The sequence below is a fragment of the Equus quagga genome, chromosome 16 (assembly GCF_021613505.1).
Source record: "Equus quagga isolate Etosha38 chromosome 16, UCLA_HA_Equagga_1.0, whole genome shotgun sequence".
NCBI classification, from domain to species: domain Eukaryota; kingdom Metazoa; phylum Chordata; class Mammalia; order Perissodactyla; family Equidae; genus Equus; species Equus quagga.
Window position 1 is genome coordinate 4446205 of NC_060282.1, and position 17367 is coordinate 4463571.

At 49.0% G+C, this 17367-nt stretch overlaps 1 protein-coding gene across 5 annotated transcripts in view; it reads left to right on the forward strand.

Annotated features, from left to right (window-relative positions):
- TRAPPC9 (trafficking protein particle complex subunit 9) overlaps positions 1-17367 on the forward strand; it is a 622060-nt gene that overhangs the window by 441839 nt on the left and 162854 nt on the right. The gene's annotated exons all lie outside the window — the stretch shown is intronic.

Consider the following 17367-nt stretch of genomic DNA (forward strand, 5'->3'; position numbering starts at 1 on the left):
CACGGGGTTAAGTGACTGACTTAGAGTCACAAGTTTTCTAGGGCATGCCTACAGTTCTCTCTTCTTGTGTTGGGCCAAAGACTCCATGAAGATGCCCTCATTTAGTTCCCAGGACAAGCTAGTGAATCAGCATCATTATCCCCGTTTTATAGGTGAAGAAAGCGAAACCTTAGAACACTTCACTGACCAAAGCCACAGTGGCACTTGGCAGAGCCGGGATTCCCAACACCGCTGTGAATGACTCCATGTGCTTTCCTGAGCGGGGCCCCTGTCTGCACGCTCACTCGCCGAGGAACCCTTGGAATTGTGTCCAGGGTGTCTATTCACAAAAGCAGGAGGGTGAGCCTTGGCTGGTGTCCAAGGACACGGCCTCTGGCCATTTGTTCAGCCTGGAGGCTCCTCAGCAGGATGAGAGTCAGTTTCCTGTAGGGAGAGAGAATGAAGAGAATTGCTTAGCATTTTAGAAGCGATGACTCAGACAGGGGCTGATTATTGAGTAAAAGACTCCATCTATGCTGTGAGCACCACTGAAATGGCACTGGGAGGCCAGTCAGCAGTGCATGGTCTAAAAGAGACTGAGAGAGCAAAGTTTAAAGAGCCCAGACTTTTGGCTGTCTGTGCAAATTATCACTGAGGGTGGCGGAGTCTCTCTCTTATTGTCATCACTGACATAATGATAGGAGACACCCTACCAAGCAGCCTGTCCAAGCTCATACCGTGCTCGCGGTCACTCTGATTGCTCATGTTGCTGTCTCTGACGGGCCTGGGAGGTCCTTGAAGTCGGGGGCTTGGTCACATTCACCTAAAGCAGCGACTGGTACAGTGTCAACACACAAAACATTTTGTTGAATGAATGAAAGCAATGACATGACTCAGCTTTTTTTTTTCAAATTGAATTTGTTCTCCAAGATGAATTCTCCTACGTGTGACTTCTCACATAGGTTTCTATAATGTAGTATCAGCTATGAATGGAGAAATATGGACAGGATGCTATTACAATCAGATAGGTTTCTAAAATAACAGAGGACACCTATTAGCAGCCACATACCATGGCCGATTGTTCCTCATCTTTACCTTAACCTTGCATGGCATTATTATTGCTGTTTCACAGATGAAGAAATTGGGGCTCAGGTAGGTTATGTAACTTGCTTGGGCTCACACAGCCACGTGAGGCCGATCTGGAATCCATATCTTTTGTCTCTCAGGACTGGTTTCTTATGGAAAATTAGTGTTGAAACAGGTGTAAATAAAAAACGGATCATGGGCTTAGATTAGATATCAAGTATGTATGAACTAATCCCCAAAACTTAGTGCAGGTAGAACAGAAACCAAGACAGAGCCCAGCTGAGGGCAAGGACCAAGGAGATGATGAGCAGGCATACGTAGAAGAGTCTGAGTTGGCCACATAGCCATTGGTCCTCGAAGAGGCCCGGATGCGGGTGCAGAGGCCTGGGCAAGGTCACGTGGAAACATCCCGCTGTGGCCAGGGGCTGGTGGGAGGCTGTGTGGAGGGTGTGGGACTCCTGCCTATTGTTGTGATGTGGCCTCTCTTGGCACCAGGCTCCTGCTCTGCTCTGGCATGTGAGCATGTCGTCTCTGGCATTGTAAGTGGTTGCTCTACTTTATTCCAGCGACAGGGTAAATGGATGAAGGGAAGGTAGGAATTATTCCCTGAGGAGAGATGCTGCCTCGCTCAATAGGTTGGATCTGTAGGTACCACTTATAATATAGTTCACTTATTCATTCATAATGCAACATTTATTCATTTACTAATGGGTCATATTCCTTAAATGTTGGATGAGATCTTGGTTATGGCGTTTCCTGTTTTAGAAGAGGTGAGAGTCTGGGTGGTCTTACCTAGGGCATGTCCTCAGGGAAATTATCCTGCAGCAAAAGGGAAACTGGGTCATAAGAACTGTGATGCAGGGAAAGAAGTGATGAAGTCCACAGGGAGACAGATGAAGGGCCTGGGGTCTTGAGAGGAGAAAGAGGACCTTGGCTGGGGAATCAGGAAGGTTTCCAGAAGTGGTGGCCTCTGCACTGGGCCTTGAACAGTGAGTGTGTGTACGCTGTTAAGGAGTTCAGGGGCCTCCAGGGAGCAGAGCTGGTTATTTTTCGCTGGGTTCTACTGTGATAACAAACTCCTCCTGCATGTCAGTGAATTGGAGCAGAGGTTGGCGCCGGGCTCATGTTGCACAGCAAGGAGGGGTTGGCTAGGTGCTGGGAGCCGGCCTCACATGCCTTTCCTGTTCCTAGGAGTCAGGTCACCCAGCCTTACCTTGTACTTGTGGCAGGGGAAGAGAATTGGCTGGACCACGCTGTGGTCCTCAAAGCTTCCACTCCAGCATGGATGTGTCACTCTGCATAGGGCCAGTGGCCAAAGCAAGTTGCGTGGCCAAGCCTGACGTCTGTGGGGTGAGGCGGGTGCCCTTCACACGGTGGCTACCCTGAGCAGGGCTGGTGCTGTGGGAGTCCCTTGACTCAAAGCGTCACTGGATCTGGGGGCTGCCTCCGGGGGCTGCCTCCGGGGTCTACCCGTCTGGTTTCTGTGCTGTAACGCGTCAGGTCAATGCTTCCACGCTCCAAACCACTGACTCTGGAGGCCCCCCCAGACTTCAGCGGGATCTTCTGCACTACTTAGCCTTTTCTTTCATTTTGAATCATATCGCTGCTCTTAGGTGCTCCTGTAACGCTTGACAAATTCTCTGTGAATAAGGGAAGAAATTGAAGCATAAATCATTCAGAGAGTAGCATTTTCTAATTTGGATGTGTGGCAAAACAACTCTGGGTGATTTCTGTTCTTTATTTTCGACAGAGTTTCTCTGACAGGCCATCGTCATCTGCCGTAGAGCGATAAATCACAGTCATGTTTTCAGAGTGAAATGGCTCTAATTTCTCATTGTTGTGTTCGTGTTCCCTTCTCTCTCCACCACGCAGGACTTGTAATCCTTAATGACTATCGTAAGATATGATGGTCTGGGCCTCAGTCTTATCAAGCTGGGTTGACAGATTATAGAGGTCTGTGCTGTCCTGCTGGCTGTGTGTGCCGAGACAGTACAGATGCCTCTTTGCAGACTGGACTGCGTCAAGTCGATCATCCCACGCAGAGAAGCAGTGCAGAGAGAAGGGGGCCCTTCCAGATCATGGGGCCAGGAGGCTCAGGCCCAGAGCTTTGTGCGACCTTGCATGGGAGCTGGGGCATGAGGTTGCTTACTAAGTGCAGAGAGAGGAGTGGCCTCGTTCCCTTTCAACTATAAATTCCCGGTGATCTCGTGCTTGTAACTGTAGAGGTGGGGTTGGAATCGCCTACAAGCTTCCGTCATTACCCGACTGGGGCAGCCTGTGGGATGAGAGGGTGAGGGCTTGGGCTTCGAGCTGCCTTCCTTGCTTCCTCCTCCTTCCTCTTCTGAGCCTCTCCTGGGAATGTCTTGGTCTCTAAGGGACTGCCTGTCACTCTGATTGGTGAAAAAGGAAATCTCTTTGTATAAGTTCTCTCCTCCATGGGGCCAAACGTGGGAATGCCTCTTATTGTATTTGACAGGTTTGGAAGGATTGAAATTGTCTTTGAATGTTAATCTTGTCACTGTTACCTTTTTGTCCTTTTAATGTCTTGGCTGGATAAAAGGAGGGTATAAATAGCACTCGTCTGTTTCCTTAAAGGCCTGGGGTAGTGTTCACTATTTCGAATGCAAAACAGAAGCTCATTTCCAAAGCTTTGATCTAGTCATTAACTCTCTTATTTTCCAGTGTGATCCCAAGCCAGCCATCCCTGGAACTTCCTGTAGTTGAGGTTTGCCAGAGAGAGAATCATTTAGGATGCATTTAGCTGTTCTCGCTATTGCTCACGTTAGCTAGGTCTTGCTCCCATTATGTGTCAACCACTGGTCGGCTGCGGCTCCTGACCCCGCCCCATGTGCCTGTCCCATCCAGGGGTCCAAAGGGAGGATAAAGGCGTGTTAAAACAGAGAACACAAGGTGCAGTGGGGTGCAGCCCTCGGTGAATATCTTCCCCTTGCCTATCACATCTACAAGGTCCAGGGATCCCAGAAATAAGGGAAGTGAAGTTCTGCTTGTCCAACACCTATCTGGGGGCCATGGTTACAGACCCTATTCCTCCCACATGTGCATGTCAGGCCATGGCTTCATGTTCCTGAAGTTGCAGGACATGTGCAGAAGCTTGGTTTCGGAGGACGTACAGAATTATCATTCTGCAGAGCCCTGGACACCTGCAAACCGGGAAAGAGAAGCAGGCAGTGGGGTGACTGTGCAGAGAAGGAAACCAAGCAACAGCTGGGTGGCTTCCTGAGGCGTGGAGAGGGCTGGGTGCCTTATTTTTATTTTTTGCATATTTGCGACCAGCACTGTGTTTTGAGAATGGCTGTGTCAAAGTTATTTAAGGGCACCTGACTTAACTAAAATTTATCAGACTTTGTTATAATGACTCTAAGTTTTAAGTGTATTCGTTTGTTGATTATCTACTCTGTGTTGTGCTTAGAAACATCATTGTCTAAAATGTGACAGACACCATCCTTACCTGTGTGATTTTTGTTAGGGAAAGCAAAAAATAGCATGTAATCCCTAAAGTTTAGGGGATTATTTATTAATTATATTTTTAAGAGAATCATTTAAAATTTTAAGCAAATAGAGTTAAGGATAATTCTTGATTTCATTAAGTACATACGTTTTCATTTCTCTTGGTAAGTACCTAGGAGTGGGGTTGCTGGCTCCTGTGATAGGTCAATCGTATGTATAACTGCCCAGAAACCACCAAGCTCTTTCCAGCGGCTGTCTCACGTTCCCATCAGCACCGAGTGAGTCCCGGTTCCCCCCATCATGGCCGGTACTTGGTCTGGTCGGCCTGTTTGATTGTAGCTGTTCTCGTGGGTGTGTTTCTCACTGTGATTTTGAATTGCGTGTCCCCGGTGACTCCTGACGCTGAACATCACCTCATATATTTATCGACCACTTGTATACCTTCTTTTGTGAAGAGTCTGTTTAAATCTTTTGCCCATTTTTGGTGGGGTTTGTGCTGTTGTCATGGGGTTTTGAGAGTTCTCTTGTAGTCCAGATACAAGTCCTCTGTCTGATCTGTGTGTTTGTGAGGATTTTCTCCATCTGCAATTTGCTTTTGAAGATCAAAAGCCTTTCATTTTGATGACGTCTAGGTTATCAATATTTTTTTATGATTTGTCATCTTCAGGTTCACTTACTCTCCTCTGCCGTCTCCATTCTACCATTGAACTCATTCTGTGATGTTTCATTTTTTTATTTCATTGTATTTTAAGTTATAAAATTTCCATTTGCCTCTTTTTTATGTTGTCTATTGCTCTGCTGTAAATTCCTATATTTGTTCCTTTCAAGTGTGCTTTCTTTTATCGTGGGGAGGGTGGTAATAAAGGCTACCTTAGAGACTTTGGTGCTTACAGCATCTGGATCTTCTTGGGTTTGGCATCATTGGTTTTTGAGAATTGGTCACATTTTCCTATTTTTTTGCATGGCAGTTATTTTACATCATGTTTTTTGTAGACTCTGACTTTGAGTGTTATTTTTTATGTGCCTCTGGAGAACACTGATGGTTTGTTTTGGCCGGCAGCCTGTCCACTTGTGCTCCCATCATAAATTCTGCCTCATCTTCCTTGGGTGGAAGTCAAGATCTTGGTTCCTCCAGCTCAGTTCCCCAAGCCTCTGCTCTCTTGGTTTGGGTCTGTCCAGTTGTAACCTGGTAAATTGTTAAGAACCCTGGATTATAGCATTTGCCAATTTCCATGGTGCAAATGCTCTCCCTGTGGCCAGTTGCAAACTACCAACATGACATCACTGAATGCAGCGTTGAGCAGGCATGTCAACAGTTGGCTCCTGTGAGCTGGTACGAGCCGGCCCTGGCACACCCCTGGGTCTGTCCCACACAATGCCACTCGAGGTCAGGCTGAGATACTTGTGCACATGGTTCAAATCTCAGTCCAGTTCTCCAAGGCTTTGTTTGCTGGATGGGGTCTATCCTGTGCACATACAGCTAAGAGGTGAATCTGAAACTCACGTGTGCGTGTTGGGGGGTCACATCCCCAGTCTGTCTCTAAGTCTTTACTGTGTTGGGTTAGGGGATCCCCTTCTCTGGCTCTCCCCCGTGAAGTCCCCCATGTGCACACACATGCTCTGCTACCTCCAGGGGCCCCTTTTCCTCATTTTTCTGGCCAGAAAGATGGTGTTTCTATCAGGATTGCAGCCCTTGCTGCTGCTGCTTGATTCTCTGTAAGTGGAGCGCCCCAGGCCACGCCGTGGAGGAAAGAGAAGGGAAGTGTGGCGGCTCCCTGCGCATGAGTGGCTGGTCCTTGTGTGACTTCCGTCTCCATCCTCCTGCTGTGTTCTCCTCTCAGATTGCCCCAGGGGTGGTTCTTGTACCTGTCCAGTTTTCCTTGTTGTCAGTGGGAGAGGTGGTGGGTAAACTCTGGTGGGTTTACCCTGCCATGCTAGGGTACGAGGGCTCGAGGTGGCTTTAGTACATCGTTCTCCTTCTGGGGCTGCACAGAACAAAGCCAGCCCCTCATTCTCCTTAAAGTTGTTCAGGTTATGAGAGGCAGTTTTCAGTAATTCATTCAGCAAACACTTGTTAAACAGGTCTATAAAAGATGAATAGGACATAGTTTCCTCTCTGTGTAGAATTTGTGGTCTGATTGGGGGAGAGGGTGAAATAGGCATATAAAGAAACCTGTGTAGGGGGCCGGCCCAATGGTGTAGTGGTTAAGTTCATGCACTCCACTTGGGCGGCCCGGGGTTCGCTGGTTTGGATCCTGGGTGCAGACCTATACACTCCTCATCAAGCCATGCTGTGGCAGCGTCCCCCACACAAAATAGAGGAAGGTTGGCACAGATGTTAGCTCAGTGACAATGTTCCTCAAGCAAAAAGAGAAAGATTGGTAACAGTCATTAGCTCAGGGCCAATCTTCCTCACCAAAGGAAAAAAAAGAAAAAAGAAAGAAACCTGTGTAATGGAGTGTGGTTAATGCTATATTAAATAATGGGCACAGACCACTAGTTAGCGTTCAGTGTAGCAAGGGTGTGGTTCTCATGGCGTGGGAGGGGGGGCCAGGTCAGAGGGGGCTTTACAAAGCTGATCCCTGAGGAACAAACCCAGGCCCAGAAGCACGACTGCGCTGCAGGTCGTGGGCAGGAGGCAGTCCCAGGGGACTGGCATGTGTGCAGGGCGCCTGCAGCAGGTAGGTCACACAGGTTAGGCCTGGAGGTGCGCGGGCCCAGGCAGTGGGGGCTTTGGATGCCTTCCTAAGGAGTTTGTATTTTCTGTGCCCTCTGGGTTCCCTTCTGCTCCATGTGGCTGGATCAGGTGCCAGGGTGGACGTTGTAGATGGTGGGAAATGATGCCAGCCACCACCGCCATTCAAATGTGCACTCAGTGCTCAGCACTCAGTTGTTTTTTTTTCACCTCACTACTACATTCTGAGGTTGGCATCATTATCCTTATTTTTATAGCAAGAAAATGCTTCAAAAGGCCATATGACTTACCCAGGATGACACACACAGAGGCAGAGCTAGGATGCAAACAAGGTTTGCATGTCTCCGCAGCCCCAAGGGCCCCTTCTGGCCCCCAGCGCTGGGTTCCGGGGTGGGGATGAGAGGACGAGCTGCATGGCGGCTGCGGCCCCCTGCCCAGGCTTTGCACATGCCTTTTGATTGTGCGTGAGGGAAAGCCGACTGTTTCCTGTTCCTGTTCGCTTTCCTCAATTAATTTAGGAAAAATAAGGTTTAACTTAGAATTGGGGAAATGTGTAATTAGCTGTAATAGCACTTTTTTACTAATGGCAACAATTTAGTACGATTGGAGGCATTTTGTAAACAAAACAAGGGCATCTCACTGCCTTGAAACCCATCAGCCCTGTATGGAGTCGTTCCCTCTAGGAGGATCCAGCTTCAGCCGCATAAAGCTTCACGTCATCGTGCCCGGTGCTAGGAAAGTGAGAACAGGCAGGTAGGTCTCTGCTCGTCAGAGGACTCTCTGTCCAGTGGGGGGAATCAGCAATGCTGATCTCTTCAATATATAGTTTATCAGAGCAATGACTGGGTGCCCAGAGGGCTGAGAGGAGGTGGTTAGGTGAGCTTAGCCGGATCAAGGTGAGGCTGCAGCGTGGGACTGGACAGCGGAGTGCTGAGTGAGGTGTGAACATGGCATGGGGGTGGAAGTGGGGCACAGTGACATCTTGGTGATGCTGGCGGCTGTAGACCCTGGCACAGGCCAGCTCATGGAGGCTCATGCAGTTCTGTGGCACTGAGGGTTCAGAGCCATCCAATCTGAGGCATGTCACTGGTGTCAGGTGGCGAGTGGAGGCTGATATATTGCTGCTGTCTTGATGAGGCTCTGGTGGGTCATATTGAGAGCTTTATCAGAAGAGGTGATCGTTGAAACAATGAGGGTCAATTTAGGTACCTCTGGAGTGAAGGCAATGGCTGCCACTTCTCGCCACCCCTCTCACTGACTTCAGGTCACCAGGATCTTTCCTGAGATCACTGCCACACCCTCCTCCGTAGTGCCTGCCTCAGTCTGGCCTCTCCAACCCGCCCTTTGGTAATTCAGCACCATAGCCAGCCCGATCCTTCATAAGGGAATTGAGACTCTAATAGTGCCTCTCCCCTGCTTAGACCCTTCCATGGCTGCGTGCTGTGCTCAGGACAAAGGCCACACTCCTAGCGCCTTTCCGAGGCCTCCTCCCGCGCCTCTCCTGCTTGCTGCATGGCCCCCTTGCAGCTCCCCAGGCACGTGATGCAGACACATGCTCTCAGCTCTGGCCTTAGTTCTCAGCATCCCTCTGACTATTACGCAGGGATTGGCTTGCAGGCCTCCACCTGGAAAGCCTTGCTCCTCTGTGTTCCTCACGAGACTGGGACTTCCTTAGGAGCCTCATTTCCCCATCATTAGAAACAAGAATAACAATGGCTACGCTCGGGTTTCATGGGGATGAAGTGAGAATGAGATGTGTGGTGCTGAGCACAGCGGCCTGCTGTTTCTGTTGTGAGCACTGAATGGGTGCTGAAGGGACAGAAAGAGCTCAGAACAAGGCCTGGCCCAGAGAAAGACCTCATACATGTTGGGGCTTCTTATTTTAAAAATTTAATTACTCTCTGGCACTTAAGTCTCTCTGAAAGAACTTTGGCCTTCTAGAAATGTAGTCTAATTTTTATTTTCTAAAGGCATCCCCTTTAATTTTATGTCTCTGATCTATAAATATATTCTGTATCTACACTATTTGTTGATGGTTACGCAAATGTTACTTTGCACACAGATGATAATTAGGCAATTTCCAATTCATAAGTCCCTTTGAGAATTCTCTACCTTGGTAATTTGGTCTTTCTAATGGCAATTTTGGTTTGGATTTGGGCCGCTTCACCAGCCTCCAAACTGGTCTCATCACCGGTCTCCTTGCCCTCCACAGCCTTCACCCGCTGCCTCACTTGTCTTCCTTAAGCACAGGGACAACCGCTGCCTTCCTTCTGCTAAACCTCCTTGGTCCCTTGTCTAAAGAAGGCTCTAGAAGATCCAGGAAAGTGCTTAGCAAGACTCTGAGGTCCTCTGGAGTCTGTATCCACTTTTCTTATGCTCTATTCTCTAGGTGAGCTGGAGCCATTTAGAACCAGGCCAGTTTTTATACGCTGTGATCGATTCCTGGGCTCAAGATACAGAGGGCTGGGAGGGGCACGAGCTGGGAGTTAGAAGGACATTGCCAGCAGGTCACCCACAGAGGAGCAGGCCTGAGCTAGGGAGGGGGCAGGTCCACACAGCCTGGCAGCTGCCCAGAGCTGGAGGGTAAAAGGAGAGGAGGATTCACAGGCCCAGTGTGTGTGTGTGTTTGGTGGGGCGGGGGGTGCTTATGTGGAAGTGAGAAGGGCAGGGAGAGGAACAGGCTGGGGGTGGTGTGTGTCTGGTCTGGAATGTATTGAGTTTGAGGTGCCAGTGGGAAGGTATAGCTGTAATAACAATAGCAATAAAAGAACTAAATTTCTAAAAGACTTTCTTATTAAGAATACACTGTTCTAATTAATCCACAGGTCATCTCTTTTTAGATAGGTAAAGTGCTCGTTTTATAGATGACAACTCTGAGGGTCACAATGTTCAGGGCACTCTCCCAGGGTCACGGCGTAAGAGCTACAACAGAACGGTCTTCTGGCGAGAGAACAGGGCCCAGTAGAGGCGACTCATGCACACTTGGGCTCCGCCTTGGGGACAGGTTGGCGCCTGCCAGGCCTCCTGCGACCCTTTCTGGACACCGTGTGATGTGAGGAGGCTTTGCTCCGCTGGACACAGGGCCACGTCCGCCTCATCAGAACACCCCCTGCTTCTGTGCCCCCTCAGCCTGCACGGTGCTCTGGGGTCTGAGCCCCAGTTTCCTCTCCTGTAGAATTGAGACGTTAATAGTGCTTACGTTTATGGCCCCTGGTGGCTGTGAGAATTAAATGAGACAGCGGTTGTAGAGAACCTGGCCTGAGAGCAAGTGCTCGGTGAGGGGAACCACCCACCAGGTGCAGACGCAGCGTCGATGCCCCCGTCCCCGCCCTGAGACCCTCCCTTCACTGTGTGCAGGGAACTGTCCTCTCCACGTTAGGGTGAAGCAGGCACGTGTGCTGTGGAAGATAGGGAAATTTGCATCCTAACATAGATTTCTGTCCAAAAAGACTGATACAACGTGGGGATGTTTTGCAGCTTCAGCTCTACTAACAGGACCGCTTTTACACAAGGGAGCTTTTATTTCCATGGAGGATAATTGAAGCTCTATTGTCCTTCAGCACATTCAGTGTAGTTTCATTTACCTTTGAAATTGGCAATGTCCCAGGATCCTTCCACTGCATTCTGATCGGTTCCCCGTCTGATCCATCTGTAGCTGTTCTACCAAAGCTATTTTAGGGTTATTTAACTCTGTTGGTTCTTTCGCTTCTGATTAGCTTGATGAGGGAAACTGCCATGGTCTGTCTTAAATCCAGATGTCAAAAATACTTCCACGTATCTCTCTTGCATTCTTTCTTTAGCAACATTTAGAAAAAAACGACCAGAGATGTTCCGGTTTTCTTTCTCTTCCTCTTCATCTTTCTGGGCCTGGGGTTAGACCAGGGAGCTTCCTGGCTCTGCCCTATATTCATGGAGTGGGTTTGGACCACGCCCTCCCCTGCCTGCCCCAGCAACCCCCACCCTCTGCGTTGTTCCATTGTATGTGATGCCCATGTGAAGCCTGTGTTCTCATTTTGGAACCTCGGACCCAGGCCCTGGGCTTTGGCTTCTGGCACCATCCCAGGTGTCACATGGGTTGAGGGAGGAGCTAGTGCCTCACCTGTGGACGCTCCAGGTGCCCATGGTGGGCCTCGGGCCGCCCCTGCTGGCCACACCTGGCTCTGTGGAAGGACATTTGCATCCATGTAGACCTGACCTTTGGCAATCCTGTCATGGCCTGTGCCTCAGTTTCCTCATCTGCTTTGCGAAGATGGTAAATCCCGTTTCAAGGATAAGGTATGTTACAGATGCAAATACTCAGTAAAGGTTTCCTCCTCAATAGTTTGTTTCCTTCTCCTCTGCCCCCTTCAATTCCTCCTTTTTTGATTTCCTCTCATCTTAAAACTAGCCTGCAGCATTCCTTTCAGTGTGGGTCCACCTGCCCACTCGTGTAGCCATCTACTAGGCACGTGCGAGGAGGAAGCCATGCACACTCCCTAACGAGGCCACAGGAGCCTCCGTTCTCTGGGCCCCGCTTACTTCTCCAGCTTTGTCCCTTCCCAGTCGCCTCTCTCCAGTTGGACTGACGGCCAGAGTCCCTAGCTCACTTTCACGATCCATTACATTCGGCTCTCTGCAAGTGGCGTTCCCTCTTCACCTGCACCCCTCTGACTCGTGGCTCCTCCCGGTCCTGCCTGCCTCAGCTCAGCCAATGCTTCTTTCCAACTGTCCCTGAAGCTGCTTGGGCTGGATTCGTGGTTCCTTTTCTAACTTCAATAGCATCCTGAGCATCCTCATGTCGAAGCACTTATCATGACTGGTCGCAGGTCTGGCAGTCCGTCTCCCTGTGGTCCGTCTTTCCCAGGGATTCTGAGGCTCCTGGAGGGATGGGGCCTGCTTCTGATTCACCTTGTATCTCTGCATGCCGAGTGCAGGCAATGTGGTAACTGCGCTCTGAATACGTCATGCTAACCTCGGGGTGGTTTGTCCCAGGTTCCTGCCCCTCAGTCTGACCCTGGATGACTAGCGTCAGTTCCTGCCCTGACACGTTAGCAGGCAGAGCTGCAGGTGAGGTGAGTAGGGGCATAGTGAGGTGTCATGTCAGCCTTTGTTCCATGGGAGCAGTCACTGTCCTGCCGCTGTTGGGCAAGGTCCAGACTTCACCATGTGATGGGAGCTGCCACTGAGCTGGGGACCCTGTTGTGGCACCCACACCTTTCAATACAGGCTACCCTGTAATGTGGCCGCGTCTTCTGCAAGGGTGATGGGAGCAAAGCAGGCTCTATGACTGTGATGCTGTTGCTCTCAATCTCCCTCCTCGAATCCAGCAAGTTACTGTAGAACTTAAAGGGAGCTGGGAAGAGCCTGCAATTTTGTTAAGGTACCAGTATTTCACTTAAGGACATGTGGAAGCCATAACCTGTCTGCCTCAGCAGATGCTTCTGGTCCTGCTCCGAGCTCCTTCACCTAGGCAACTGCTGCGCCGGCGGCTTCTTCCAGCCCACCCTGAGCTGAGCGTGACCCCTTGGGAAAAGCAAGGATTCACAAAGGCTCTCTCACTCATATAAGGCAGAGAAACTTCAAAATAGCTCATTTTCTATCGTAATTCAGAAAGCAGTTATTATGCACCAACTTTGTGCTATGTCCCAGGCTCAAACTTCAGTTAACTCGTGGTTCATCACAATGACTGTCGGAAAGCTTCCCTCCTTGCTAGGCCAGGATGGAGGCCCAGAGATGGGTGACTTTGCCAAAGGCACAGCTGATTAGAGGTGGACCCAGCAGAAACCAGGTCTTTCAGACTTTAAAAGAACAGCAGAAAACCGGTAAAGAATCTGATAAGTATTTTAATCTTAGTACAAACTTCCCCAGACTAGTCGGTAAGGAACATTGGAGAAAAATCCCAAACCCATCCTTAGAGACAGAGTGGATCTGGGGAATTGATGAACTGACTTCTGATGTTTAACAGAGAAGGAAGGCCCTGTGCCTGGAAATCTGTGAGTGGGGTTCAGAAAAGCAGAAAGAGGGAGAGTAGAGCTAAGGATCAGACGGGCAGAAGAGATGGAGCGGCCACTTTGTCCAGCATGTGGTTTCAGTGCCTGCTCTGTGCCAGAACTCTGGAAGCCTGGGGAGACTCAGTTGAAGAAAACAGCTTTGCCCTCACAGGGCTGAGGATACAGTGGGGGCCCAGATGCTTTCACGTCAGTCCTGGTGAAATGTGGTTTATGAACATGGGACAACGAGTGAAAAGAATACATAAAATACCCAGCATTTGTCTGGCATTTTATGCTTCACCAAATGTCTTCATAAATGCTATCCTGTTCTGATCTTTATTATGATAACTCCTTTTAATGGCTATAATTTTTGGTAACAGCTTTATTGAAATATGATTCACATACCGTACAATTTGCCCATTTAAAGTATACAGCTCAGTGATTTTTTTAGTGTATTCACAGAGTTGTGCAACCATCACCACAGTCCATTTTAGAACATTTTCCTTACCCCCAAAAGTAATAGCTATAATTTTTGAGCACCGTTTTATGTGCCAGGTGGTTCAAATTAATTCTCCACAGTCCTGACTAATGCTGCAATTTTGCAGATGAAGAAACCGAGGCCTGGAGACACTCAGGTAACTTGCCTCTGGCCACAGACTCATAGGTGACAAAGGATGGATTAGGTTCCAGGTCTGGATAGCCACAGGCCATAAATAACATATTCAGCATCCTTCATTGACACAATTCTCCATCCCAAATGAGGCCCCCACAATTCGGGGACCTGCTTGTATCACACACCTTGTCAGGAGCAGAGTCAGGCTTGAACTCCTGTCTGCTGACATGGAGTCCTGCCCCGTCCCATTGCCCTGCAGAGTCCACGGAAGGTGGGTACCAGGCCCTGGCTTCTCCCTGCCTTTGCTGGACTTGTGACCACGTTGATCCTGCAGGACAGTCGGCCCTGTTGATGGAAAAGCTGTTCCCGTAGGAGTCCAGCAGAGGGAAATTAATCAAAAGTGACCCGGAAAGCAGGAATCTGGCCTTCACTCTGTTTCCCGCAGTTTAGGTGGGAAGGGGGGAAGCCGGCAACCCGATGACGTTAAGAGTCAAGCTCATTTTATTAAGCACCATTTTCTGTGCTGAGGAGAGTACTTACAGGTCCTAAAATAAATGTTCGTCTCCAGAAATGCAAGGTAAGGGATTGGGCTTCCGCAGCAACATTGGCTGAGATAGAGGGAGACGCTCCCAACAGCCTGACACTTCAGAGCCGGCTTCTCTGCAATGGTGCCACAGTCTCTGGTCATTGGAAGCATCGCTTCATTTTTTTTTCTCTAATACAGAGCAAGTATGTATAAATTTTATGTAAGTAATATCAGCGTTTAAAGGGATATTTCAGAGGCTGCATGTGCAAGCATCATTCATTCAACACACACCGTTACCAGTTATCGTGGACGAAGTGCGGTGCTGCAGAGATGCAATAGCTGAATCCCGGGCCTGCACCTGGGGGATGGGCACGGACACTGGTAATTACGGAGTGTATGTGGGGGGCAGTGACCAAGTTAGGGGCCTCAGCAGGCTTGGAAAGCAGAGTGGGCAGGCAGAGAAACTTCTCCGGGAGGCCGTGTCTGGCTGAGTCTTAAAGGGTGCCTGGAGTTAACTCCTTGGAGGAAGGGGGAAGAGGATGAGGAGAGGCCCCAGGAGCGCAGGTCCTCTGCGGAGAAAAGGAGAACTGGCTTAGACGTGGCTCTTTGACTAACACCTGGTGACTCTAGTGGATCGTTTTCACTCAGTTCACCCCTCTGTAACATGGGGGTAGTGGTACAGGGTCCCCATAAGTATAAAATGAGATAATGCATGTACAGGAGCTTTCTCAGCACTGTGTGGGAGTCTCTTCACTGATCCTACTCTCCACCACACCAAGACTGTTCAGACCACACAGTCACTCTTCTGAGAAGCTGTCTCAGCAGCAGGAGGCCACTGTCACCTGACAGCCATTCTAATCCCCATCCTTGGCCTTCGCTGAACTCACAGAATCCAAACTGAAGATGTAGGAGGGCCGCAAACAACCTCCAATTTACAGATGAGGAGCTGGAGATTCAGGCAAACTTATCACCTCAGAAACGTAGAGTTTTATACTGAAAAGAGACCCAGGATCTATCTGACACTGGAATCTCCTCAGCTTCTCACCAAGTTTCCAGCTTCTCCATGGAGCGAACTAGAAGGAGGGAGGGTCTGGACCACAGACTGCCTGACCCCAGGCCTGGGCCAGTTTAGAAGCTGCACTGACCCCTAGGTGAGGTCTCCATCCTGTGGCTGCGTGGGCCATAGTGGTGTTCATGTCCAGGTGCCCCCAGGCGTGTGCCTAGAGTTCAGGTGGGCAGGGACATCTCTCTGGACCCCTCTTGTCCTCACCTGCTGCAGGCTTCAGGGCTTTCCAGGCCTGGTGAGCAATTCTCCGTTTCCCATTTGCCATCTCTGTGGCCTTGGGCAAGTGGCTTTATTTTCTGCAGCACGTGGTTATAATCCCTCCGGGCTGCTCTGAGGATGGAGGTGATGGCAGTAAGGCATGTTGCTCGGCACCTGGTGGCTCGTGGTGGGCACCACTGCTCTGACGTTTGGTGCAATCCCTCATGATACTTTGATTTTTAGAGTACAGTGTATCTTTCAATTAAAAATAATAATGAGGGACTTTTTTTTTTTTTGCCATAAATTGATCCCTGAGGCTTAAGGAGAAAATTATCTTCTTTTTGGGTGTGAGCCAGATGTCAGTGTTCATACCATTTTCTTGTCTGCTTAAAGTCTCTTCTCATTTAGGATGGATGACTCTGGAAGGTTGGCTGCTTCCCTTTCACTTGGATTATACTTCATTATAAAACAGAGAATAGGCTGGCATTCTGCATAGTCAAATAGACTCCCATATGATGCACCACATAAATTTAGAATACCAGTCTTATAACTATCAATTATCTCCCAATGAAAGTTCAATTTAATTATATGTGGATAGTCCTTCTAAATCCGATTCCTTGATTTGTATTTAAATGTCATCATTATGACTTCCCTGGCAAGGTTATCAGCTGTTCAAAGACTGAATCATATGATATGGTATTTTAAAAACCATCGCTTTTTTTATAGACTCTTCAAAAATCACAGCACCTTTTTTTAGTGCCAACTCTTTACTATTATTGTCACATTTGGCCATAAAGTTAAACATGAAAATTGGCATTCAGTGGTAGTATTAATTTTATTTAACTCCGACTCATCAAAGATGAACAGAATCAGATAGTGGTAGGACTGTCTAGGGGGAGGCCGGGTCGTCTGCACCTACGATACTGGATTTAGCATGGGAACTGCATTTGAAATCTGAACCTCAGCAATACCATGAACAGCCTTAGGTTGTTTCCTTAACTTCTCTGCACCTTAGTCTCTTCATCTGTACCGTGGGGCTAATAATCCCGACAGCAGCCACTATGTGTAGAGTGCTATTATGTACTGGGCCATTTTGTATCCACCACACAAAATCTTACAAAATGGGGTTTATTTGTCCCAATCTTGGGTGAAGAAACTGGACTGCAGTGTTTGGCACACCGTGAGGAACTTTGAAATTGTGAGCTAATTCCGCCCTTCCAGGAGGGAAATGTGCCGAGGGTCTGTGTGGTTGGACAAGCGTCATGGAGGAGCTGACATTGGATTGCGTGTTTCGTAAGATCTGAAGTCCTGTCTCAGAAAGACGTGTGTGCGGCCTGGGCCTCGCCTCCATCTGGGATTCAAGTCTGGTCCCTTCACCTAATCTGGAGGGACCCTCTCAAAGTGCCAAACATGTTTACACACATTATCACACTTGTTCACAGAGTGGTCAGTGACTTAGTGGGCATTCTTCCCATGTGACGAAGAGAAGTTGGGATGTAGAGAAGGAGCATGTGGAAGATGCACAGGTGACAAAGCCCTCGTTTGTACGGCTGCAGTCTAATCCTGGGGATGGCTCCCTGGATCAGCAGACGGAACCTCCACCCTCTGCCTGTTCACTGGGGAACTGGACTCGTCCTGATGTTCCTTGCGAATGTCCTCTAGTGTCTGAGGAAGCACTGGATGCGGAGCCCAGAGACCCAGTTCTCGCCCAGGCCACCCACTAACGGTAGATACAGGCTCTTGTGCTCGGGATAATGCCCTTACTTG